We start from the raw sequence: 24,921 nt of genomic DNA on the forward strand, positions 1-24,921 counted from the left end.
TACCTAAGAGACAACTGGAATCATTTGGTTTCTACAAGAAGGGGTCACATGTAAATTTTCCAAATACTTCACACATTTCTAGAATAACAGCTAATCATATAAGGCAAGTACCTGAGATTAGGAATCATAAAATTTGGGTCCTGGTGCTGAGAAACCAAATTATCCCTTTTCCTCAAGTCTGTACCCAAGCAGCTGAATGTTGCTGGAGAAAAACCACACACTAGGCCAACTGGTTTAACTTTAAATTCATAATCACAAATTTAAGTTTTGGGTTCCCAATGCCGCCAAGGTGGTTCTACTAGGAAAACTGCAAAGTTGCTTTGCCTCTCCCCTGTATTTACATCAACCTTCACCTATGCTACCCTAATTATCACAGTGGAAGCATACTGTTTCCATCCAGGGTCAATTCTCCAAGCTTCCTTATATCCTCCCATGGATTTCATCCCATTTGGCCTCATGCTCTCCTGTATCACTCCCAATGACAAATAAACATGTTCTAAAATCCTTTTATCTTTCAAAACATCTCCTCCCTTGACCCCATATCCTTCCAGTTATCCCTGAATTTCTTGGCTCCCTTCACAGCTAAACTTCTCTCATGTTGCCTACCTGTGCTGTCTCCATTTCTTCACTTTCCCATTCACCCTTCAACCCATTCCAGTCAGGTCCACACCTCTGATTTACTGATATGAATCAAGCCAAAGTCATCAATGATGATCTCCAGTAACCTTCAAGGTAACCAATCCAATATAGCCATGTCTCTGGCCTGAGTTTACCTCTTAGCAGCACTACATGCAGTTAACCACTCCCCTATCTAAAATTTTCTCTACCCTTGGATTCCAAATTCAATACTCTGGATTTCCTTTGGCCTTCCTGGCTGCTCCCTCTCAGTCTCCTTCTCCATTACTCTATCTAAATGCTGGAGTGCCTAGAATTTGGCCTTGGAACTTCTCTTCACTCTTTCCTCCAAGTTAGAAGTCATAAAATGACAGTTCACAAGTTTGGCTTAATCAGCTCATGCAGTTTTAAAGCATCTCCAATACCCAGATATTTTACACACAAAAAATCCAGATTTCCTTTAAAAAAAAAAAAACAACACAGAAGATCTGTCAACATTGGGCTAGCATTCTCATAATGTAACAATCAGCTCATGGAGCAAAAGCTGTTCCTTTGACGCTGGGTCCGTTTGTTCTCCGTGATCTAAGGTAAGGGAGTTAAGAATACAATCGTTTAAAGTCAAATTCCCATAAATACCACAGGCTCTCCTCCCTGAGCCACAAGAATATCTTCCAGTTAGTCTTCGGTGAACTTCACTGCTGGTTGGGTAGAGTTTGCAGGTGCATCCTAGGGAGAGGGAGGGGCGACCGCACTGTGGGGCTGAAGGACTCCGCCCACAAAGAGCTCAACAGCTCTCGGGCAAAGACAAGAAATGTACATTTTAAAATACAGAATTACACCGTGCCAATACATAAGTCCTTTCGGCAAAAGACTTCTACGCTCGTTTGAAAGCATCAAGTCTAGCCTTCGACTGGCCTCGCCTGGCTGAGGTGGCCCGGGCACCCCAGAAGGCCCTCGGCCTCTTCTCTCACAGCCGGTATTAGGAGGTCCTCTGGAGGGCGGAGAGAGCCCCCCAAACTGCTGGTCAAGTACAGTCCTTCTCGTTGTCGCTTGCGGGCGCTGGATTTCTGAGGAGCTGGGAGAGAGTACCCGCCCGGCCTTACCCGGTGGCGGGCTGCGGTGCGCCGCTCAGAGGGCGGATCCGGCCCGCCTAGGGCGGAGACTGAGGGCGGGGCCCCGCCCAAGAGCCGCCTCAGCCCCACGGCCTAGCCCCGCGCGCGCTTCCTCTAAACACCCTCCCCTCTATCCCCGCCCTTACAGATTCAGGGCGGGAGACTGCGGTTAAGGAACCAGGTCAACCCCGCCGGGATCCTGGACCGCCCAGAGGCGGCAGCCTCCGCCCAGGAAGCCCCACCCAGCAGGAGCCCGGACGTCGCGGCGCCCTAAGAGCCCACGCGCGACCCGGCGAGAGCGCGTGCGGCCTAACGCGACCCGCGGCGCGTCCCGTGACGCCATCGCGCCCGCTTTTGAAAGTTGGCGCCCGGGGCCGCCTCCCATGCTGCCCTGCGCCAGCCCCTCCCCTCACCTTTCCTCCCCCGCCCTCCACTCGTCGCCCGGCCGGCCCCCCCACCCGTCCCTTCCCTTATCAGCACCCGCGGCCCCGGCAGCGCCGACGCAGGCGCACTGCACCGTGCCGCCGCCATTTTGTGTCCGAGCCTGTGGAGCGATTAAACCGTGCGCCGAGCTGCTTCTTTGGCGGCAGCGGCGGCGGCGGTAGCCGGTGCGGGTGCGCGGAGCTGGCTGGGGACGCCGGGTGGCCGGAGCGGTGGAGCGGCGGCGGAGCGAGCGCTGCGGGGGGTGTGGCGCGGAGGTAAGGGGGCCCCGGGTGGAGGAGGTTTCGCGGGCCGCCTCTAGGTGTCACGATGGGGCCGCTCCGGTCGGCGCTGGCTGCAGCCCGGCGCCAGCGCCGCCGCCGGGGGGTGTTTGTCTCCCTCTACCGTCCCTGCTGCGGCGCGGCCGCCGCCATTGCCCGTCGCCGCCGCGGCCCGGCCGGCTCTCCCCACCCCCCACACCCTCCCGCTAGGCCTCCCTCCCGACGGCGCGCTAGGCCTCCGGCGGCGGCAGCAACAGAGGCCCGCGCGCTGGCGACTCCATTTTCCTTCCTTTGTCTCTGCCCTCGAGGCCGGCTTTTGGCCCGGCCGATCGCCCGGCCGCGGCCCGCCCTCTGCCCTCCGCCCCTCCCGCGGCGGATGGCCTCTCAGCCGAGAGGCGATCTCTGCGTCCCGGCTTCCGCGCCTCCTTTGCTCAAGAGTCCAGACCGACAGCTGCCGCACGCGCAGCCGGGTCTCCGTGCAATATGGGTGTCGAGCCCTTGGCGACGCCTCTCGGGCTGCCCATTCTCCAGCCTACCCGGTCCCCGGCACCTACCTGGCCGCCTTGCGAGCGTTCTCCGCCGCCTGGCTGCTCGGCGGTCGCTCCTAGTCCGCGCGTCGCCGCCGCTGGTCTCCGTCTCCACCGAGTGGCGCAGGCGGCGCTGCTGCGGCTGCGAGTAGAGGGACCCCAGAGCTGCCGAGAGCTCCCTCTGCAAGGCTGGCTGAGCTCCTCGCGCCTCGACGCCGCCTGAGCGGGCGGGGGGACGCGCGCTCGCCACCCCCGCCTGGCCCCGCTGCGCCCCCAAACTAGCGCCCCGGCTCCTTGCCCGACCCGACCCGTGCGGCCCCCTCCGGTGGGCGAAAAAGACACGAGTTCCGCGCTAAGTAGTTTTTCTTGAGCCAGGGTTGGATTCCCTTGCAGTGATAGCGGGCTGACTGTGCGCTAAGAGATCCCAAAGGGATCAAAACTTAATTTCATTCTGATCTCAAGTGACGTGACAAATTCCTGAATTCGGGATTATGGGCTGGCTAAGTTGGTTCTGGCCACTCTTGAGTTTCCTTCTCGCTTTGAAATGTCCTGACGCTGACTTAGTACAGTACTCAGTACCTGATGCTTTAGGGCTAGGCGAAGGCAGTTCTGCCCCGGGATTGTGTAACCCGATCTAAAGCGCCAGTAGGGCAGAATGAATTTATTCTTGACTCCACTGGTGATTTGCCCATATGCTGAAATAAGAGGGTGGATGTTGTAATTGAATCCTGGGTCACTAGTTGCAGTTGGTTTATAAATATCCACGCCTAATGTAACTACTCTTTAGTAGCTAACTTCCTGTAGCCGAGTTCAGCATTAAGTAAACATTCGCTTATGTAGTCTCCATGTTTTCTTTGAGTTTAGACCAGCCAGGAAAGTTAAAATTCCACGTCCCCTTTGGGCGGCAAAAGAAGTTAAACAGGGCATGTATGTTAAATTTACTCTCCTTAAATTAAGTCTTCTTGCGTCATTAAAAAGCCTCCTGTTGAATTGCCAGTTTTCTCTTTTTGTTTTTCCTCAAGTATTATAGTACCTCAATACGGTATCTTGCAGCAGTTGATGTATCAGCTTGAATTGCTTTGGAGAGAAGAAAGTCCTCTTAACTTTTTGAGGATGAGGAAGAAAAGCTATGTTAAGTTTATGAGGAAATTAAAACAGCCCGGTGCCAAGCAAAATTGACTGGTCTACTGTGTGTAATCTTAATCTAGGATTTTGCAGCAAATGCCTCCTTAAGGGAGTCTTTTCAACATCCCTTTTTTGAACTCTACAGAATGTTCCTTTGCCCCCTCCTGCACAATAAAATTGCGCTAAGTAACTAGATGCAGCAGTGTTGATGGAATGTCAGGTTTGGGAATAGAACCATGCTTAATTGTCTAATATATTAGTCCATTTGTGTAATTTTTCACATTCTTGTAATTTTTGGTTTTACTTTCCTTTTGAAATTGTGGGTGGCAGGTGGCGTGTTTTACTTATTAAAATAAGTGCCATACGGGTTAAAATCCCGCGGATCTGTAGTTGAGTCACGGGTAAAGCTTGTTTTCCCAGGTTAGCATTGTGCTCCAGAGATCATATTTTTTTTTTGATTCAGTTTTTCCGTATACAGTCATCAGCTTCTTCATCTTACATGTCATTTATGCTGTTTTAATGGTGTAGATCTTGTCCACAGAGTTGCTATTTATTGAGATTTTCTATATTCCAGGATTCATTCCTTGTCTTTATTGGAAAACTAAATCGCTAGTGCGAGGAGTTACAACAGGAATGTTTGCCTACATAGGAAGCTATTGCTTATTTAAGAATAGCTGTTAAAGTTATCTTTAGGAATCCATTCAACCAGCTTAAAACTTAGGAGCTGTAGAAATTATCCTCAGTATGCATTCACATTCTCAGCTTTAGGATTTTGCTTTAAAGAACACACAAAAATGAGGACACCCACTAACGACTTCTCCGGGTAGCTTGGGGATTTCCTTGGGAGTGGCAGAAGCCACCTGTGGCTGACTAGGGCCCTGAGGAAGAATCCTGTGGCAGAGCCTTGCGGAGTGGTGCCTGTTGGCAGATTGCACCTCTAGAGACTGGTTGGTTGGTTGTTTGTTTTGCTTCAGGGATGCTACTGGCATCAAATACACTCCACATTATCTACTTCATAGACTCCATTTCATTTTTTTAAACAAGAAACCTATTTGACCATCTATCTGCCTTATTTACCTATCTTAGTTTCAGATGACTTAAGGCTCTTCTGCCAAATTTAGGTCCCTTTCCAAGTGTGTAAGATTGGTCTTAATTTAATATTTTGAGAAAGCATATACAGCTTTAGAAAGAACAATAATGGCAAATAATGTATAACTTGTGGGTTTTCTCAGTGTTTAGTATTTTAGTGCAGAGATGTGGCATTGCATAGAGATTGCTAACATACCCCAAGAATAGTGATGTTTTCCACACTTGATGTTATTTTTAGTCACCCTTAAAATTTTCAGGGGCATAAAATCTAAATCCTTTTGAGGCACACTAGTGACAGTATATGGACTCCAATACAAAAGTGTTTCTTGGACTAAATGCACTAATTCTCTATGTTGTTATAAATTGCCTTTTCAACAGAGAAGACTTTAGTTTAAACTAAGGAAGTATTATATCAGCCTTGTTTTGTGGGCTTTAGTTAATTATGAGATGGAGTCCCTTAGTTGTACCTCATATGCCAAATTCTTTGGACACTTGTAAATTTAGCTTTTTCATTTCTTTTGGGTGCTTTTCTCTTCCCCTTCCTACCCCCATGGAGGGAAGTTCCACTCTGCCATTGCCTGAAGCTTGACAGTCACTTATTTTTATTTTAGGGAGAAAATTGCCAAGTAACAATTTAACTTAAAAAGAAGTATTTTCGTTGTTTGTCAAAAAAAATATTTCATTGCTGTGCTTCTAGGATTTTCAAAGGTCAGTAAAAGCTTCCCCTCATGGTTATTTTGTTAAATTGAAAAATACAGTCTTTACTTGTGGTTTAAACTAACTTGGTAAGTAAAACCCCTACTTGCTGAAGATAAGGAGGTAAACTGTTTAAGGACTATTGCTGCATCTATAAGAATTAATTTTTGGTAGTTTAGTTTAAATAGATGTGCCGTTATTTGGTTGCAGGATCACAATGGGGGACTTATTTTCATAATCACAAATCTTTAGTTCTTTTTTTAAATTTTTTTTTATTAAAGTATAGTTGGTTTACAGTGTTGTGTTGGTTCTTTATTTAGAAAATGTAAAAAAAAAAGAAGTAAATGTTTTATTATTGACTTTGTAAACATTTACAGAATGGCTCAATTAATAACATGACAGTTTAACAAGTAAATTTTTTCTTTCTGAATTTATCAGTTTTATCTTGCCCTCATTTTGCTTTTCATACTATATCTGCATTCATGTGTATTTAGTGTTCATAAAATGATTTGTACTTCTATTTTAGAATGATCACGGACCTGGAGCCAAAGAACAAGATGCAGTAGTGGAAAGATTGCTGACCAGGGTCTTTAGAGCTGAGTTCTGTTTTCCCTCCTCAAACTGACTTTGCAGCCACGGAGAGGTAAATGCTATTTCCATTTCTTGGTCTTAATAATAGGAGTAATAAAACCTTCCTGGGGTTGAATGATTTGCTGGATCATTCTTGGGTATGAGAGATGCAGGATAGTGGGTGATTGAGGGCATACAGGCTTTATACTCAGGGAGTCCTCCATTTGAAACTCAGCATGTACTGCCATATACTAGCTGAGGAACACTGGGCCAGTTACTTAACCTTTTTCTCCTACAGTCCCCATTTGTGAGAGAATAATACCAATTACAGAGGCTATTCTCAGAGTTGGTGAGCATGTGTATAAAGCATTAAGTACCATTTTGAGTATGTACATATAAAGACCCCAGGATACAGTGGCTGCTTTTCTGGAAAAATCCTTGGAATATGTATTTTAACTCTTGACTACTGATCACAAAAAAAGTCCATGGCCTGTGGCAGTTCGTAGTTTTGTGAGGTACAGATGGAATCCTATTCTTTGGGAAGCTAGTATCCTAGATAAAATTGTCTTACTTACTTTGAGTTAATGTAGCCCATGTTTGCATCAGAGTGTTATAGTCATTATAAATGATTTTTTAAAAAAATCTGAGTCACTTAAAATTTACTTTAGCTTACAATTTCTGCTATGAAATACAGGGAACTTGAAATAGCCCTCTTATAAATGTGGAGATCTACTAGGGTTTGGGATCTCATAAACAAGAAAGTAGTGTTCTGGGTGTGAAAATGATCTCTTCTCAGGCTATCAGAAAGCATGTCATTCTTATCCCCTCAAAAATGTGGAAGTAGTTTGATTGTACTTGTGTAATAGCAAAAAGGAGTGTAGAGGTGAGAATTACAAATGCTGAGATTAGATAAGCTTATATGAATGAATTATCTAAATGACTACTAAGATTTTTCTACAAGCTGTGCCTAGAGGAAATAGGAGGAAGGGAACAGGAGTGAAAGCTCAACTCTTCATATCTCTGTTTTCCAAATGGGCAGCTTGGTACCTTGATAGATGGGAAGGACAAGATCTAAGTGCTAGTATTCTGTCGCTCCAGAAATAACTTGTGCCATGCAGGTTCTTTTAGTGTTGACACACAGTGCATACTAATGAGCTGCTGAAAAGAGAAACAATATTGATTTGAAAAGCTATTGAGAAAACTAATCTTAAGAGTTTGGGGGAATGGGGTTGTAGGAACATTTTGGTCACTTTTAAGTGTTAATGGCTAGTTTAATTGTTTAGATCCCTGGTTCTCAAACTGGGATATGAATACCCTTAGGGTACAAAGTGGTATGATTCCGGGGTACTTGAAGCCACAAGATAAACATGACCCGTCTTCTTGGAGCTTCATTTGTGCTCATTGAGGGGGCGGTGAGTTAAGTAATTTAACTGGTAAGTATAATTTTTTTTACATTAAAACAAATACATATTTTAGGAGCAGAATGTGAACTCTGTATGACTGTCTTAAGGTAACACAGGTCTTCAACAAAATGAAGCATGAGTGCCTGGGAGTGAGAAGCCTTGTTTGTATAAGGTACTACAGTGGAAACATTTGAGAAGCAGTACTTTGAGCTATAGTTCTACCATCCAGTTCCTTACTTTGTCCCCTGTAGTATCTATTGTGGAATATATAGACGTTAAATTGTATTAAATGGTGCTTATTTGTGTGTATGAATGTTCCTACGCATGCCCAACATGCGCAAGAGCTGTGCACAGATTGGTAGGCAGTTCTAGATGGCTGAACCACGTCATCAAGACCTTTCCAATGATGCAAGAATTGTAATTTAAAAAGAGGAATAAATAAGCAAAATCAGGTCTAAAACTGTAAATTCTTTAAAACAGAATTTTGAAAACAAATGTCACATTAACTCAAGCATAGTTAGCAGTTTATCCTAATTTTTGTTACCCCCCCCCTATTCAAGTTAAGTATTTAGAGTCATGATAAAATGGCTAAGTCCTAAACTGTGGACCTTGTGACTCCTAAGATAATTACTCAAAGGCATCTATTCCTAACTGTTTTGTATGTATACAGTTTCTAAGTATGTTACTAGAGTATTGCTCTTAATGTAAGTGGCACTTAAGAATTACATTTTCTATAATGACAATGCCTGCTCTTTGAATATAGGTTTTATATTTGAACCTAATTGATTGTAGACACACTGAAGGGTGACTTTCTCTGAAAATGATGTGAATTAGATCAACCCAGATATTTAGAGGTGCTCTAAATATCTGCAGTATTTATTGAACACTTGTAATGTGCTTGTTCCATACTTTGAACACTTACTTTCTACTTTGTGCCAGGTGCTGCATGAGGTACTGGGGATTTCAAGATGAGTAAGGAAAGGATCCTTTTCTTTTTCTTTTTCTTTTTTTTTTAACATTTTTTTATTGAGTTATAGTCATTTTACAATGTTGTGTCAAATTCCAGTGTAGAGCACAATTTTTCAGTTATACATGAACATACATATATTCATTGTCACATTTTTTTTTGCTGTGAGCTACCACAAGATCGTGTATATATTTTCCTGTGCTATACAGTATAATCTTGTTTATCTATACTGCATATGCCTGTCAGTATCTATATACAAATTTTGAAATCCCAGTCTGTCCCTTCCCACCCCCAAAATGATCCTTTTCTTAAAGGTCTTAAGTAGAGTATGGGTCAAGAGATCTGTAAATAAGTGTTGTAGGTGCTGTGATAAGTGTGTTCAAGATGCAGGGAGGAATGGTCAGTTACAGGAGTTAGTGAAAGATGCTGGGAAAGACTTTCTGGAAGAGAGACTTTGATGTAGGTGTATCAGGAAATACGAAAGAAGCATAACATTTGAATTTGATCTTTTTAAAGGCACAAAGGCTTAGCCAGCCATGCTGCTTAATAGTGGTATGGCCTTGGGCAAGCCTATTATAGGTGACTTCCTTGTGCCTTCCTCTCCTCATTTGTAAAATGACATACCTACCTTATTTGAGGCTTGTGGCAGTTAAAGAAGTATTGTTAGGAAAATATATACAGTTGAACAATGTGGGCTTAAACTGCTCCGTCTACTTATATGTGGATTTTTTTCTATGGTAAATATTACAGTACTGCACAATCGACAGTTGGTTGAATCCACCAATGAAAATCTGGTGTATATTGAGGGCTGGCTATAAGTTATACTCAGATTTTAAACTGCATGGAAGGTTGGCACCCCTAAACCCTGCCTCCTTCAAGGGTCAGTTTTATGTTTGTAACTATTATGTGCTATATAGAGGTAAAGCAATGATTTTTAGACTTTAGCAGTAGTTGGATATTGTATATACTTTGCATTAAACTGAACAATAATGACCACCAGACAATAAAGAAGTTAAGTGAACTTAACTGGAACTTGTCAGAAAAACGGATGAGTAACATCCCATGTTGGGACTGATGTTCAACAACCACTAAACAAAGCTGATTGGGAAGACTATTAACCAGCAGAATGCTTATGAGAAGGTTTTTTTAAAATATAGTACTTGGTGGGGGTAAGCAAGGAATTGGATGAAGGTGTTCAGAAGGTGCAAACTTCCAGTTATAAGATGAATAAATACTAGGGGTGTAATGTGCAACATAATAAATATAAGTAACACTGCTGTATGTTATATATGAAAGTTAAGAGAATAAATCCTGAGTTTTCATCATAAGGAAGAAATTTTTCTTCTATTTTTTAATTTTGTATCTTTATGAAATGATGATTATTCGCTAAACTTACTGTGGGAAATATTTCATGGTGTATGTAAGTTAAATCATTATGCTGTACACCTTAAACTTATGCAGCACTGTATGTCCATTATATCTAAATAAAACTGGAAGAAAAAAATATAATACAAAAAATTGTTCTGGAAGAATAGCACAAAAACATTGTTTATGGAAGAAAAGTAAAGAAAAACGCAAACACTAACCTGGCACATAGCAGGAGCTCAATAAGTAATTGTTTGAATGAATGAATGCCTAGGAAAAATGACTAAGTGGATAGATATCAAACACTGGTAAAAACAAAATAAAATAATAGTGTGAGGGTGGTTAAGTTTGGAATGACTTTTCTTGGTTTTCTATAGTTTTATAACATAGTTATTTTATAATTCAAGTGGGTTTTTTCCTCAGGATTACCAAAATTTGGGAGTAACAATATTCAACAAAAGGGAACTAATTAAATTATGGTACATCTGTGTACAAACAGTCCTCTGTATCTGCAGATACAACCAATTTTGATAAAGAGGTGACTATACTGTGCCATTTTATATAAGGGACTTGAGCATCTACAGATTTGGGTGTTTGGCCAGGAAGAGGGGTTCTATAATCTATGGATGCTGAGGGACAGCTAGTAGAATGTTATGCAGCCATTTTATTATGTATAGAAATATATTGAAATGGAGAGATACTTGAGACATACTATATAAAAAATATGATCTCTTGTGTGAGAGTAAATATGTGTATATATGGGGTGAGGACTGTGGATATAAACCAGCATGTTTATGTAAGACTTACAGGCTTATATTCTTACTTATCTGAGTTTTCTCCTTTTATCTGTATTATATAATTTTTAAAGGGAAAAAGGAATCCAGTACAGTAGGAAGTGGTACTAAAGCTTTCTGATAAATATAATGAAATTATAAAAGTAGTTTTTGCCTAGTTTACTCTGCCAGTAAAGCTAGACTAAAGAGCCTTACTGGAACAGTTACGGAAGTGCATGCAGGAGGAGGGCACTGACAGTCATGTATCTGCCCTAGTGGGAGAGGGAATCAAAGTTGCAGAGGCAGTTCTTAACAACTTTCTTCACTTAAATTTGGTCTTAAACTTTTTTCTTTGGTATCATCTGAGTAATGTTTAGTTTCATTCTTTGAAAGAATCTAATAATTGTAGAATTATACTAGAACCTATCGAACCCCTATACTTCTTTCCCCAGAGGTAAACACTATTGATAGTTTGGTGTGTTCCCTGGGGGTTTTTTCTTACACGTTTGTAAATGGCCATGTTCATATAATACAGTTTTTTGAACAAAATGTAATTGTGCTATGTAAGTATTCTGTGACTACCACATTTGATGTAAGGGACACGAAAGGGAATATTTCAAACAGTACGAAATGATAATAGTGAAAAGTAATAATTTCTTCCCACCTCTCAGTTTTCTTTCCCAGAGGTAATAAATATTATCACTTGCTCATATATTTTTCCAGAGAAAATTCTACGTATATATAAATGTGTATATCTATCTTTTTTTTAAAAACACAAATGGTCACATACTATATACATTTTTCTGGGTATTTGAGTTGTTTTCAAACTTTTGCTGTGAGAGAAAGATGCTGTAGTGGATATCCTTGTGTACAGCTCTTTGGGCACATGTACTAGTGTATCTGTAGGATAAATTCATAGAAGTTGAATTGTTTATGTATTCCTAGAAGAGGGAATGGCATGTACAAAGGCCCAGAGGCAGGAGAAGAGAAGCCTGGAATGTTCTGGATACTGAAAGCAATTCCGTATGATTAGAGCAGAGTGTATGAGGCTGGATGCATATCTGCTGATAGGGCCCTAAAGGACCCTGTAGGCCAGGTGAGGGTTTAGATGTCAACCTAAGAGTTTTCCCATTGGAAGATTCAGAAAGGAAGTCTCCTTGCTGATAATGAATTTACATTTTAAAAATCTGTGGCCCCTGTGTGAAAAACAGGTGGTGAAGGAGCAAGAGGGAAAGGAAAGCAGGGAAGCTAGCTAGGAGGCCATTGTACTTGGCCAGTCGAGATGTACTGTGGACCTGGCTTAAGGAGGTAGGGGATCTCAGCAGAATTGGTGTTTGTCTAGTTTTGTTGTATTTGTTTTGTTTAACTAAGCAGGAATCCTATCCTATGTCCTCTTTTGTAACCTTTTTTCATGTTATATGTTAAATTTTCCTTGTTAGATACCCTGTGTTACTTCAGATTACTTCCTTATTGCTGTATAAGTTTTTGAACGTGTTCATTGTTGTTGGCCCTAGGTTTTTGCCTCTGATTCTTCATTTCTCCTCCATTCCTCATTGTATGAATTATTTCTAAAATAAGAAATTGACTTGGAGTAAAAACTAAGTTAATTATAAATTTGAATACAGAGGTTTTTGGGATGTCTTTTATCTGTTTAGAATCTTTTTTTTTATCTTGTTCTTGATGTTTTCAGTAGTAGATATTTGCTGGTTTAGTGACTTCTAGATAAGCATACATTTTAGCTAATGGCTAAGTAGATTATCCTATCAAGAATATAGCTATAGCTATAAGCATTTTTCACACTGAAATTAAATCCTCTATTTCTTATTTTGAAAGAGGTAGAAGATACACTAGCTTTCCCAACAAGGAAAGAGGAAATAAGAGTCCTAAAATGCCCTAGATTGGTGAGGGCTTTTGAAGAAAGCAGATATTTTGATGCTCTGTGTGTGTCAAGGAAGGGAGAGGGAGGATTATACCCTAACTTAGAGCAGCCTTTCTAGTTTAAAACATACCCTAATGGAGGGAGTCAAGAGCTGATCTGGTAGATTGTATCTTACATTTGTGGCATTTTTGCCTTATACAGTGATTGTTTAAATTTCTTAGACTTAAGATATAAAGTCTTTCAGAATGATGTGCATTAGCCATCTTTATCTAAAATAGGTTTCAGAGACTCTGCTTGATTTCTAGATTACAGACAAGGGAACTGCAAAGCTAGAGAACTAGCTCTTGTACACAGCTTCCCTAATGCAATTGTTGAAATTTTCTGGGTTTTTTTTCAATCTGGAAAGTGGTGATATTTGTTATTTTCTTACCTGTAAGGATGAATCTAATTGATAACCTTGAAAAACTGTAGAATGTGGTAGTTGTTTTTTAATGGGGGAGGTACTTAGGTTTGTTTATTTATTTATTTAATGGAGATACTGGGAGTTGAACCCAGGACTACCTGCATGCTAGGCATTCACTCTACCACTGAGTTATACCCTCCCCCTAAAAAAGTGCAGAATGTTAAAAACAGATGAAATTTTAAGTCATCTGGCAATCCCCTCTTCCCCCCCTCCCCCGCTTAACGGAGGCACTAGGGATTGAATCCAGGACCTTGGGCATGCAAAGCTTGTGTTCTGCCACCAAGCTGTACACCCTGCCCCCTGCACCCCCATTTTTCAGATAAGAAAGCTAAGAGGCAAAGTGATTTATCCAGGGTCATGGGTGTAAGACAAGTGCTTATGCTTTTTTTTTGTTCTTCCCCAGATTGGCTCTGAATAGTCTCTGGATTTAATAGAATATCCTGCTGCATTTGGTTCTGTAACTAATTATTTGATATACATTTGGGTTTCTTAGATCTCGTTGACATACATCAGTGTATGTCTCTAGAAAAATAATGTGGAGACTGTACATACTGCTCTCGAGTGTAGTATACTTTTGCACTGGCGTACACTAGGTTTTCAGTATGTATCTATCAGAATTTTTTTTTTTAACATTGCCATAGACTTTAAAGATTATTCATGTGTACGATGTATTGCTAGGCTCTGGCTGTTGGTAATATTGGAACTTGGTATCTAATACCAGGGCTGTTAGGATTTTGAACTTAATCTCTTTCTGTATAACTCAGGACTTTTTCAAAATCCTTCAATTATTTCTCTGTGATAAGAACAGACCATCCTTGAAAGCTGATGTTGGTTAGCACCCCTATTTTTAGTAAAGTTCATTTGGACCACTAAAAGTTCAAAATTATTTCAGCGTACTTCTTTTTAGTTGTTTAGACAAACTCTGATATAACAGAACTCTGGCATAGGATAGTCACTGTCACGTATCATAAAGTGGGTACAAGATACTTTACATTCACAGAGGCATGATACAGAACTATAACATAAGAGGACACTCTAAATGTTCTTAGTATTTATTGTGTTTCTGTTTTATTTGTATCTTACAACTTTCTGCTTGAGTTTACAAGTCTTTGTGTAGGTACATGTTGAGACTCTAAAGCAGTGGTGACTTGGTTTCATCTTGGGAATAAACTTTATTTTATAATGTAATTTTTTCTTTCTGACCCCTCGGCAGATAAGGCCTTTGCTCCTCTCTTCTTGTCATGTCTTTAGGTATTTATAAATATATAGTTTCCCCCCCCCCCCCAATTTCTTTATTAAGCTTTTGCCTATGTTTCCTATTTTCCTGTTTGTTTCCTTATTTCTCAGGTGTAACCAAGTTGACAGATTACTTATTTTTATAATCTAATACTAGTTCAAAATAACATTTTGTTTCTTTTGTTGTTTAAACTTATTTATGTCTGTGTTCCTATGAATATCCTTTTTGTTTTTCAGATTTTTTTTGTTTTATCTGTTGAATAACATTTTATTATTTTATTATTACTGTTTTATGCTATCCTGTTTACTCATTAAGAATGTCTTACTGTATTTTTTTCTTATAACTTTCTTGGTCTTTGTTCAGAGACCTTATATTGCCATTTATTATTATCATTATTGTGCCTTTGGTGTAGGTATGCATTGTTGAATTTAAGCTGTTAGCTTCTGATTTAACCTTGACCTTAAAGGAGACCTCATTTATCAAATAAAAATGATCTGTTCTACCAAGTAGCCTTCATGAGGGAGTAGTGGATTATAGAGGCCCTAAAGTAGTGGCCATGTGGTCAGTGAGATATACTGCAAAACCATGAGCTCACTCTATTTGATATTGATGCTACCCATGATAAAGGTGAAATTTTAGGACTTCTTTCTTGAGTCAGACATTCCATTATTGTTTATATGGAAATTATATTAGTTTTGAGGTAGGCTTTTTGTTTAATGCAAATAAATAAACAAAACAATTCTTTGTTCTAAAGAGTGAGCCATAAATTCTAATAGGAGAAAACTATGGGTATTTGAGTAGTTTTGGTTTATGTAAATCTGCATTTAGGGTGAATTGTATTCTGTTGTATCTGTCTATTATATTTTAGGTCAGTCACTTCAAAGCCATAGTCAGCAGACATATATCAGAATCACCTAGGGACCTTTTGAAATAAGGTCTCTCCCACCCCAGACCTACTGAATCAGAATCTTTGGGATCTGTACATTTTAAAGCTCAGCAGGTGATTCTAATACCAGCCAGGTTTGGGAACCACTGCTCAGGTAGAATCTGTTCCAGAATCCAGAGATGTGCTTGTTAAATGTTCTGTACATTTTATACTGTGTGTAATTCATACCTTTTTATAACATACTTCTATATTCAAGGTGATGGACTTATAGATCCCCAACCTTTTTCATATTCCCAGTGATGAAAGTCTGTAGGACTGTTCCAAAGGCAGTCTAATTCTGAGCTGCTTTCAGGGATGTGGACCTGGAACAAGGCAAGGAGGGATCCGATGGTCTCTGACATACAAGTCACCCTTGGGAGAACAAGGAGAGGTGAGGCATTAGGTTACTGTATGCCAGCAAAAGTATCATTCAAGCTGTACAAACCAAAGAGGGTGGCAAGCATGTGCCTGGGAGGCAGCCTTCATTTGGTACTCTGGCACTAGGATGTTGACTACCAGGTTAAGCTTTGTCTTCTGTTTTATGTATATATGTTAAATAAGTGAAATGAACAGGCTGCCCTTAATGAGGATCTAGAACATAGTCTCTGAAACCAGGTCATAGTAATAAATTTAGAATGATTTAGTACAGTTCTACTTGAATTTCTTTGCACAAAATTTGTCTGATTCCATATATACTAAGTGTTGCCCATATACTGTTTCTTCTGCTAGAATGCTCCTCTCTAATGTAGTTTGCCTGGCAAGGTCCATCTCAACATTTAAGATCCACCTTTAGTTATTCCTCTCCTTGAATCCTTCCTTTATCAACTTAAGCCATCCTTTTTGCCAGGGTGGTGGGAAGTATATTAACTTCTGTTATAGCACTCTTTACACTATGTAACTCCTGTTTGTTCTCTTTCTCCCTGTCAGATGAGGCACTCCCTGAGAACCAAGCCCTGTGCAGTTAGGACTTTTTTTTTCAAGTAATTAAAAGGAGAATTCATCTCTCTATACACCAGCATCAGGAGCCTTTTGATTAAAGAATTACTGGCTTAGTATTTCATATTCTTTGTAGCAAAAGAACTCTTTCACCTCCTTCTAGAGTTGTTTCACTGTTACCATTACAAATATTTTATTAGTTTGTATTTATTTCCTTATTTTCCTAGGTTCAAAGCTCTCAAATAGATCTTTTAAGTAGCTGTTAGAATAATTGTTTTGTTTTGACTGTACCTTTTAATATTAACAATTGGGAAGAGGGATTGTTAACAAAAACTGGGATGCTCTTAACTTTTTAACTTGAGATAAAATTTTATTTCCTTTTTAGTTACTTCCCCCCTCCACCCCTGCAGAGAGAAAGAGAAAGAAAGAAAAAAAGAAAGAAAACGAACGAGCGAGCGAGCCCCAACTGCTCTTTTTAAGGTTTAAAGTTAATGGCACAGAACAGGGAAGAGAAAGGTATACATGTGACTGAGTAGGTGACTGCTACTTTAGTAAAGGCTGCTTCTGCTTCCGGTCACCCTGAAATAAATGTTCACTAATATTTTTCTGCTTCTCAGACTGAGTCATCCTTTCCACTCAGCTATTCCCCATTCTTTATTGTAGTCTGCAACCTTCCTGGTATTCAACTGTTAATGGTCTTGATACTTTGCTTTGATGTATCAAGCTCTCAGATAAGATGATGGTGTATATATTTTCAGGAATAACAGTGTAAAATAGTTATTTTATTTGACTTTTAAAACCTAGCTTTTGTTCCAGGAGGGAGAATAATTTTTGTTACTTTTGGCTAGTGTTCTGCATCTAGTAAAAGCCAGCTTTTCCTCTCATTCTCAGGAGAAACTGATTACTTATTTTTAATTCCTTTTTTTTCCAGTGTCATAATGGCACTTACTATTCTCTGTAGTCAGAATACTGGAATAGGTTTTTCAGTCTCCTGTGTAAAAACATTCTTCTATTTTAAAGATCTAGAAAAGAGAGAGCTATGAGGTAGCTCCTCTCTTCTCTGCCTTCTAATGATGTCTGATGGTTTATATTGAGCAGTCTGAAGGCAAGTTGTTAGGTAACCTCTATGTTAGACTGTTTCAGACTTGCTGTGACTTACGGAAGCTCTTGGGGAGTTGGGGCTGCTGATTCTTGCCAAGAAGGTAGATGGTCTTCTGATCTGTTCCAGGAAATAAGCTGGAGTTTTTAGAAATCAGTTGTCCCTTGTAGAAAACGGTAGTATGTTAAACAAAGAGTTTTGGTGATTTTTATTGCAGTTTATTTTTTTTAATTATTTTTTTATGGGGGAGGTAATTAGGTTTATTTGTTTATCTTTAATGGAGGTACTGGGGATTGAACCCAGGACCTCGTGCTTGTTAAGCATGCACTCTACCACTGAGCTTTATCCTCCCTCCAGAGTTTTGGTGATTTTATTTATAAAACAGACTTCTGGGAATTGTCCTTCTTGACTGTCTTATTCTCAGGGACCATGTATTATTTTTAGTACATGTATATTTTATAATAACCAGTCTCCCCAAATGACTGAATTCTGCAATGATGAGTATGAAAGGTTACTTTGGTGATTTTTCCCTTGAAAAATAATCTGACACATTTGGTATGTAGCCACATAATCAGGTAAATTCTTAACATCTTTAAAAATTAGTATATACACAATTAGCTTTTATTTTTATGTGGCAGGATTTTTTTAAATCTTAATCTATAATTGTGTTGTTAGGACTTTTTATTTTGCACCACTTGAGAAATTACATAAACAAGCAATAAAAGAAATAAATTTATATGGTCAAGCTTTCACTTAGCATACAGATTTCATTTTTCCACGTTCCAGTTGACAGAATTGGGGCCATATCCAGGAATCAAAGAGAAAAAGTATCACCAAAAAAGAACAGAACAGCTTCCCGGCTGATCTCTCTTACTAGTCTGTCCAGCATATTGCTGCCAGACTAAATCTTCCTGAAATGAAGGCACAAAAACTCATGATGGTTGAGGGTTACTGAATCAATTCCAAACTCTTAAGCTTTGCTTCCAGAGCTCTGTATGATGTGTTTCTATACTTCCTTTTTTATAACTTAAAAAAAATTTTTTTTAACTTGGGGGATGGTAATTAGGCTTGTTTGGTTGGTTGGTTGTTTAGTTTTTTAAATGGAGGTACTGGAGAATTGAACAGAACCTCATGCATGCTAAGCATGTACTCTACCACTGAAGCTATACCCTCCCCACTGTTCTCCATACTTTCCACCCACCCAACCTCACCTTTCAGGCATCTTCCACACAAGTGCCTAGTGTCTTATCCCCACCAGCTCAAGTAATCCCCTATTCAAAGTCTTCTCAACCTTGACCAGTGCAGACTGATCTCAGATTTATTTGTTTTGTTTTTGTTATTTTATTTGTTTGTAATGTACTGTTTTATGTCTCTGTTTTTTCCCCCAGATAGTCTATTAGCTTGTTAAGGACAGGAACTATGCCTTTTAGTTCTGTATCCTCTGTAACAGTGAATATAGAAACAGCGTTAGGTAAGCAGCATACACTTAGTATTGGTGTCACTGTCATATAAAACCTGTATAAATGGTTCTTGCACATGACAAGAGCAGGAAGGGAACATGGAAAAGCAAAGCATTGTATGCTAAGTGGAAGCTTTACTATATGAATTTGTTTCCTTTATTGCTTCATTCTACAGATATTTGGTAGTGTATCAGGGAAGTCATTTTTGGGAAGAAGATTTTTCTAAGGTTTGTGATTAGAATTCTGATAAACTGAAAGGTCGTATATTCAGCTAACATGTATTCATTGCCTTCTGGGGTGACCTATAAGGATACAGAGGAGTGTGGTAGCCAGCCTCTGTTTGCATTGTTTTATTTAATCTTTATGACAACCAGTGAAATGGATATCATTATCTGTTTTATAGAAAAGGAAACAGGCACAAAAGGGTGGCGTATGTCACTTGAGGTCACATTGCTAGTAATTAAAACCAGAATTGGGATGCACGTCTCTGATTGGAGAGCCTAAGCTCTTAATGGCTATTCCATTCTATTTCTCCTGCCCTCTTTTTTTTTTTTAATATGGAATGAGCATTTTTCTCATTTTAAGTATTATATTAAAACATGATTTTTATTATCTATGTAATATTCTGTTTTGTAGATGTATCATCATTTACCAAGTTTAACTATTCCCTTATAGTTGTACTTTTAAGTTGTTTATAATTATTCACTCTGATTAATAATGCCCTTAAAATCTTGGTGTTCATCTCTGATTATTTCTGGGCATAAAGCCTGAAGTGGAATTACTGGTTCACAATTTGAATATTTAAAAAAATTCATGATTCATATCACAACTTACCTTGCTGATTTTTTTTTCAATTGAAGTATAGTTTACTTACAATATTATATTAGTTTCAGGTGTACAGCACAGTGCTTTGATAGTTTTATAGATTGCACACCATAAAAAGTTAATATTCTTTACTCTATTCCCTGTAACTTTTTTTAAATAAATGATAGTCCGCTTTTATTTCACCCACTCTCCAACCCATCCACCTCCTTTCTGGCAACCAGTAGATTGTTCTCGGTATCTGTGAGTTACCTGATTTCGCTACTCCTTGACCAACATTGGAGGTTATCCTTTAAAATAGCCTTAGCAATCTAATAGAGTCACATTATTTTAATTTGTATTCCTTTTAGTGTTTAAGAGATTAGATTTTTTTTTTCTTATCATCTGCCATTTGTATTTCTTTGAGTATCTATTTGTGTCCTTTCCCCAGCATTCTCTTTTGGTGTTTGTCTTTTTATAAATTTTACAGTTACTAACATAATAAGGATGTTAATTCTTTGTCATAAATGCTGCAAATAATTTTGCTTGTTGACTATTTTCTTCAAGTTTTTTTATCTTTTAATTTTTTAATTTGTATTTTAAGGTGGTCAGAATTTCAGCAGTTTCCTCTAGGTACTTCTATTATTTATGCATCTAAGCAGAAAACCTTCCTCATTCTAAGATCAAAGGGTCATTCATCTGTATCTGTTCAAGTTTGGTTTTTGGATTTGTCTTTTTTTTCACTGTTAACATCTCCTTATCTTATTTAATAGACGGATTAAAGCTATAACTCAATATTTTTCAAGTATTTACGGTTTTTTGGCATCTTTTTATAAAATAATCCTCTTTTCCCAATTTTTAAAAGACAACGTTTTATACACTAGGGGTTGTTTCTGGATTCTGTGTTCTGTTTAAATTGTCTATGATAGTGACAGTACTACACTGTATTATTGTGGCTTTATAATATGTTAAAATTTGGAAATAAAAGATGGCCTTCATTTTTCAGAAATTTTGTTATCCTCAATGTCTTGTTTATTTTTCAGACAGATTTTGAAAATTATTTAAATAAAGTAGAAAGAATTAACATCTTTACAATGTTTGGCTTTCTGGGCATGGATATAGTAGTGTCCCTGTTTATTGAGGTCTCTTATGCCTCCTGGAAGATTTTCGTGATCTTCAAATAGGTCTGCAGATTGTGAATTGAGGTTATGTTAAGAATGGTGTAATGTGGGGATAAGGATATAGCTCAGTGGTAGAGTGAATGCATGAGGTCCTGGGTTCAATTCCCTGTACCTCTGTTAAAAAAAAAAAAAAAAGAAAAAAGAGTGGTATAACTTCATATTTCTATATAGCTTTCTGTATTTTCTATTTATTGAATATATATGTATATATAATTCCACGTTTATTTATAACCCATCTTGTTCCACAAAGAATTTGGAGAAATATATAGAAAATACAAATAACAAATGATATAAAATCAAAACCTCAGAAAATACAAATCAGAATTAAAAAGCTGTTACATAGTTTGAGAGGGAAAAAGTTGATCAAGATGTGTGGCCAGCTTAAAAAGTGGTAATATGATCTTGTTACATGGATCTCACAATAAAAGAAAAAAAATTCCTTAGTTGGAGCGAAGTTTTTCCAAGCATGTAACTCCAAATGAAATTTCTCCCACATATCCTTTAGTGTAAGCCAAGGGCATAATGCCAAAACAAAATTTGGTGAAAGCAGTTCTGTAGGGGTAAGACCATATGATGCAAGTATGCCCAGCTTTCTGATGGTCTAGCATAATTCTGGGATAAAGCCTAGAATGGAATCCTGAATTGCACAGAGGGGTGAAGTCAGATAAGGACAGAAAAGTTTCCTTTGGATTTACCAATTAAGAGCCATTGCTGGTCTCAATGCAGTTCAGTAGAATATTGGGGAACAGAAACTAGACTGGTGAACCGAGGCATGGAAGATAAGGATGAGTAAGGGAATAGAGGCAACTGGTGTGGGGTTGAGCATTGGGGAATACAGAAATGGCAGATTATAAATTGTCAAGTGGGGTTAAAGGGAGTTTTAGATAGAAAGATTTGAGCAATATAGAGCTGGCAGGCAAGAGGGGAAGAGCTGATCCAGCAGGTTTCCCTAGGATGCATGCCAGGCTGGTGGCCGTAGGAGCATGGGCAGAGCTCGGGGGCCTTTGTTTTAGAGTCTGGGCCTGTGTACCCTGTCACTCAACCAGTCAGCATGTGTTTTTTTCACAGTGAGAGAATAGCAGTCAGCAAGAGCAGGGAGGTATTCAGATGCCATTTTTGCTCTCTTCTGGCCCTCTCACCCCCATGTGCCAGGATCACCCTCCCTCAGTCTGAGGAAACCTCCTTCTGCCCTACCCTCTACCCATAAGTTTATTGAATGATTTTTAAAAAGTGTTTCTAAAGTTCACCAAGGTGGTAGAGAATACAGGAACTCTACAGAGTTACATTTTATGTGTGATATTGCAGCCCAGAGGACTAACCCATTTTGTTTGCCAAGCTCCTTTAGTTGGTTAGTGATGGATTAGGGACTAGAGTCCAGGTTATTTATTCCTTATGTAATGCCATTGAGTTAAAGGTGTTAGCCAAACATCCACATAAGAGAGATCCTTTAGGCAGTGAAACTGGGATTGTGCATGTGGATTTGAAAGATCTCTGTTTAGAGACTGCTGGAGTAAAAAGGCTAGTGAATGGAATGACTACAGAGAAAGGAACAGAGCTTTGATATGCTCAGAGGGACTGGTGGAGGAACTTTCAGAGACAAGGGAAGAGACCTAGGAAAGGCAGGAGCCAAGGGAGAAGAGGTGCTGATAAAAGAGGAATAGGAGTTTCATACTGTCAGATGCCAGAGAAACTGAGGTTGAGGATGAGGGGAAGGCCTTTGGGTTGGCTGGTGAATAGTGCTTGTCGACCAAGCAGAGGGACCACAGAGGGCTAAGGAGGGAGTGAAGTCCTTTTTATTAAGGACAGGTTCTTAAGATAGGAGAGGAAAGCCGTATAAGTGTATGTAAATTATATGTATATGCTTTCATTTATATTAAAGAATACCCATCCATAAGATGAAAAAACAACACCAGAGTGCTAGGTGGTTATCTCTAGGTATAGGAATTACGAACAACTTTTTAATCTTACTTATGCTTCATTTTTCAGACTTCTATAAATAAGATAATATACTTTTATAATCTGAAAATAATGTTATGTCCCAGAAGTAAATATAAACCCTTTCTTAGTGGTGTTGGTTCACAAAAAGATTTTTTTTAACATTTTTTATTGATTTATAATCATTTTACAATGTTGTGTCAAATTCCAGTGTTCAGCACAATTTTTCAGTTATTCATGGACATATACACACTCATTGTCACATTTTTTTCTCTGTGAGTTATCATAACATTTTGTGTATATTTCCCTGTGCTATACAGTGTAGTCTATTCTACAATTTTGAAATCCCAGTCTATCCCTTCCCACCCTCCACCCACCCCCCCCCGGTAACCACAAGTCTGTATTCTCTGTCTGTGAGTCTATTTCTGTCCTTTATTTACGCTTTGTTTTTGTTTGTTTGTTTTTGTTTTTGTTTTTTAGATTCCACATATGAGCGATCTCATATGGTATTTTTCTTTCTCTTTCTGGCTTACTTCACTTAGAATGACACAAAAAGATTTGACAAAACCTGGAGCATGCCTGACTGAAGCAAGGGGAGAGGGAGAGAACATGAGAGAGACTTGACAAACTGTGGAAACGAGTTAGAGCTGAGTCCTAGAGGGAGGGAAGAGATGAATCAGACACAGCTAGGAGAACAGTCCCCAGGGAGTGGGGAGGGAGACCTGGTCCAGCCTATTAGGTTAGTTACTGATTGATTCAGAGACTCCCTTTTCTTGGAGGAATTTTATTTTTATTTTTTTGGTGGTGGGGGGTAATTAGGTTTATTTATTTATTTTAATGGAGGTACTGGGGATTGAACCCAGGACCTTTTGTATGTTGAGCATGCACTTTACCACTGAGCAATACCCACCTCTTGGAGGAATTTAAGTAGAGGGTTCCACTGCTGGAACGGATGTACTGAGATTTCTAAGTAGTATATGGGAAGGGCTAGTGGCTGGCTGCTTAGTGTCTGATTTTTCTCTATAAAAATAGAATCTACTGCCTTAAAATCCTGGATAGATGCTGATGTTCATGGACCTTATGCCATATGAAAATCAACTCCCTGGCAAGACAATTGGTATCAATTTGTACTCCTTTGTACCAATTCTTTTTCTACCTGGTTTATAATTCTGTGACCTCTTTTAGGTTGGACTTGGTTATTAACAAGCAATTTCTTATGTTTAAGTTCTCAAATTTATGTCAGAGACAAGATGGATTTTTCTGTGTTCTTTAAATTGTGTGCTATAAAAACTCCACAGAGCTCAGAGATTAAATGTTTTTCCTCCACCAGTTTTATTATTAAGGATATCTGAATAGCCTGGGATTATGTTGTGATTCTGTGGCAAGACCAGCATTAGCATTTACAGCTGGTGAATTTTTTTCTTGTCCTTTGATACTTTTCCAAGAATGCTGCCAAGGTAGATGGGGCTTTTTCTCTGTTCCTAACTCCAGTGTTGCAGTTATCTTCATCTTTGACGGGGTGCTAATTTCAGGACCTTCATAGCCTGGAAAACTTAAAAAAAAATGTATGTGAGAAGAGTAATGGTATACGGTAGTACTTCTCAAACTATAATATATGACACCACTTGGGGACTTATTAAGTTGCAAATTCCAATTGTGTAGGTCAAGGGTAGAACCTGAAGTTCTGTGTTTCTAACGAGTTCCACAGTTAAGCCAATGTTGCTTGTCCTCAGATCATACTCTGAGTAACAAAGGTATAAACCATGTTGTCCAGTACAGTAGCTGCTAGCCACGTGTGGCTGTTGAAAGCTTACAGTGTGATTAGTTCAAGTTGAGGTATATTGTGAGGGCAAAATATATACCAGATTATTATGAAAAAAGAACATTAAATATCTCAATTTTTTGAGTTTCATCTTGAAACAATCTTTTGGACATACTGGGTTAAATAAAATACATTACTAAAGTTAATTTCACCTGTTTTTTTTTACTTTTTAAATATGGCTACTAGAAAATTTTTAATTTGTGGCTTCCATTATATTTCTATTGGATAATGCTAGTATAG

General features: G+C 39.1%; 1 protein-coding gene across 5 annotated transcripts in view; it reads left to right on the top strand.

The window, feature by feature from the left end:
* Positions 1-2,174: 2,174 nt before the first annotated feature.
* Positions 2,175-24,921, top strand: part of CTCF (CCCTC-binding factor) — a 44,704-nt gene continuing 21,957 nt past the window's right edge. Inside the window, exons 1-4 of one of the 5 annotated variants that reach the window (XM_032486563.1) lie at positions 2,179-2,425; positions 6,392-6,508; positions 7,756-7,868; positions 15,706-15,838. The gene's annotated coding sequence lies outside the window, so the exon portion shown is untranslated. Of the gene's footprint in view, positions 2,426-5,785; positions 5,878-6,391; positions 6,509-7,755; positions 7,869-15,705; positions 15,839-24,921 lie in introns of those variants that run through there. The other 4 variants (XM_032486561.1, XM_032486564.1, XM_032486560.1 and 1 more) reach the window with 4 other exon arrangements.

The sequence above is a fragment of the Camelus ferus genome, chromosome 9, assembly GCF_009834535.1.
Source record: "Camelus ferus isolate YT-003-E chromosome 9, BCGSAC_Cfer_1.0, whole genome shotgun sequence".
Classification (NCBI taxonomy): domain Eukaryota; kingdom Metazoa; phylum Chordata; class Mammalia; order Artiodactyla; family Camelidae; genus Camelus; species Camelus ferus.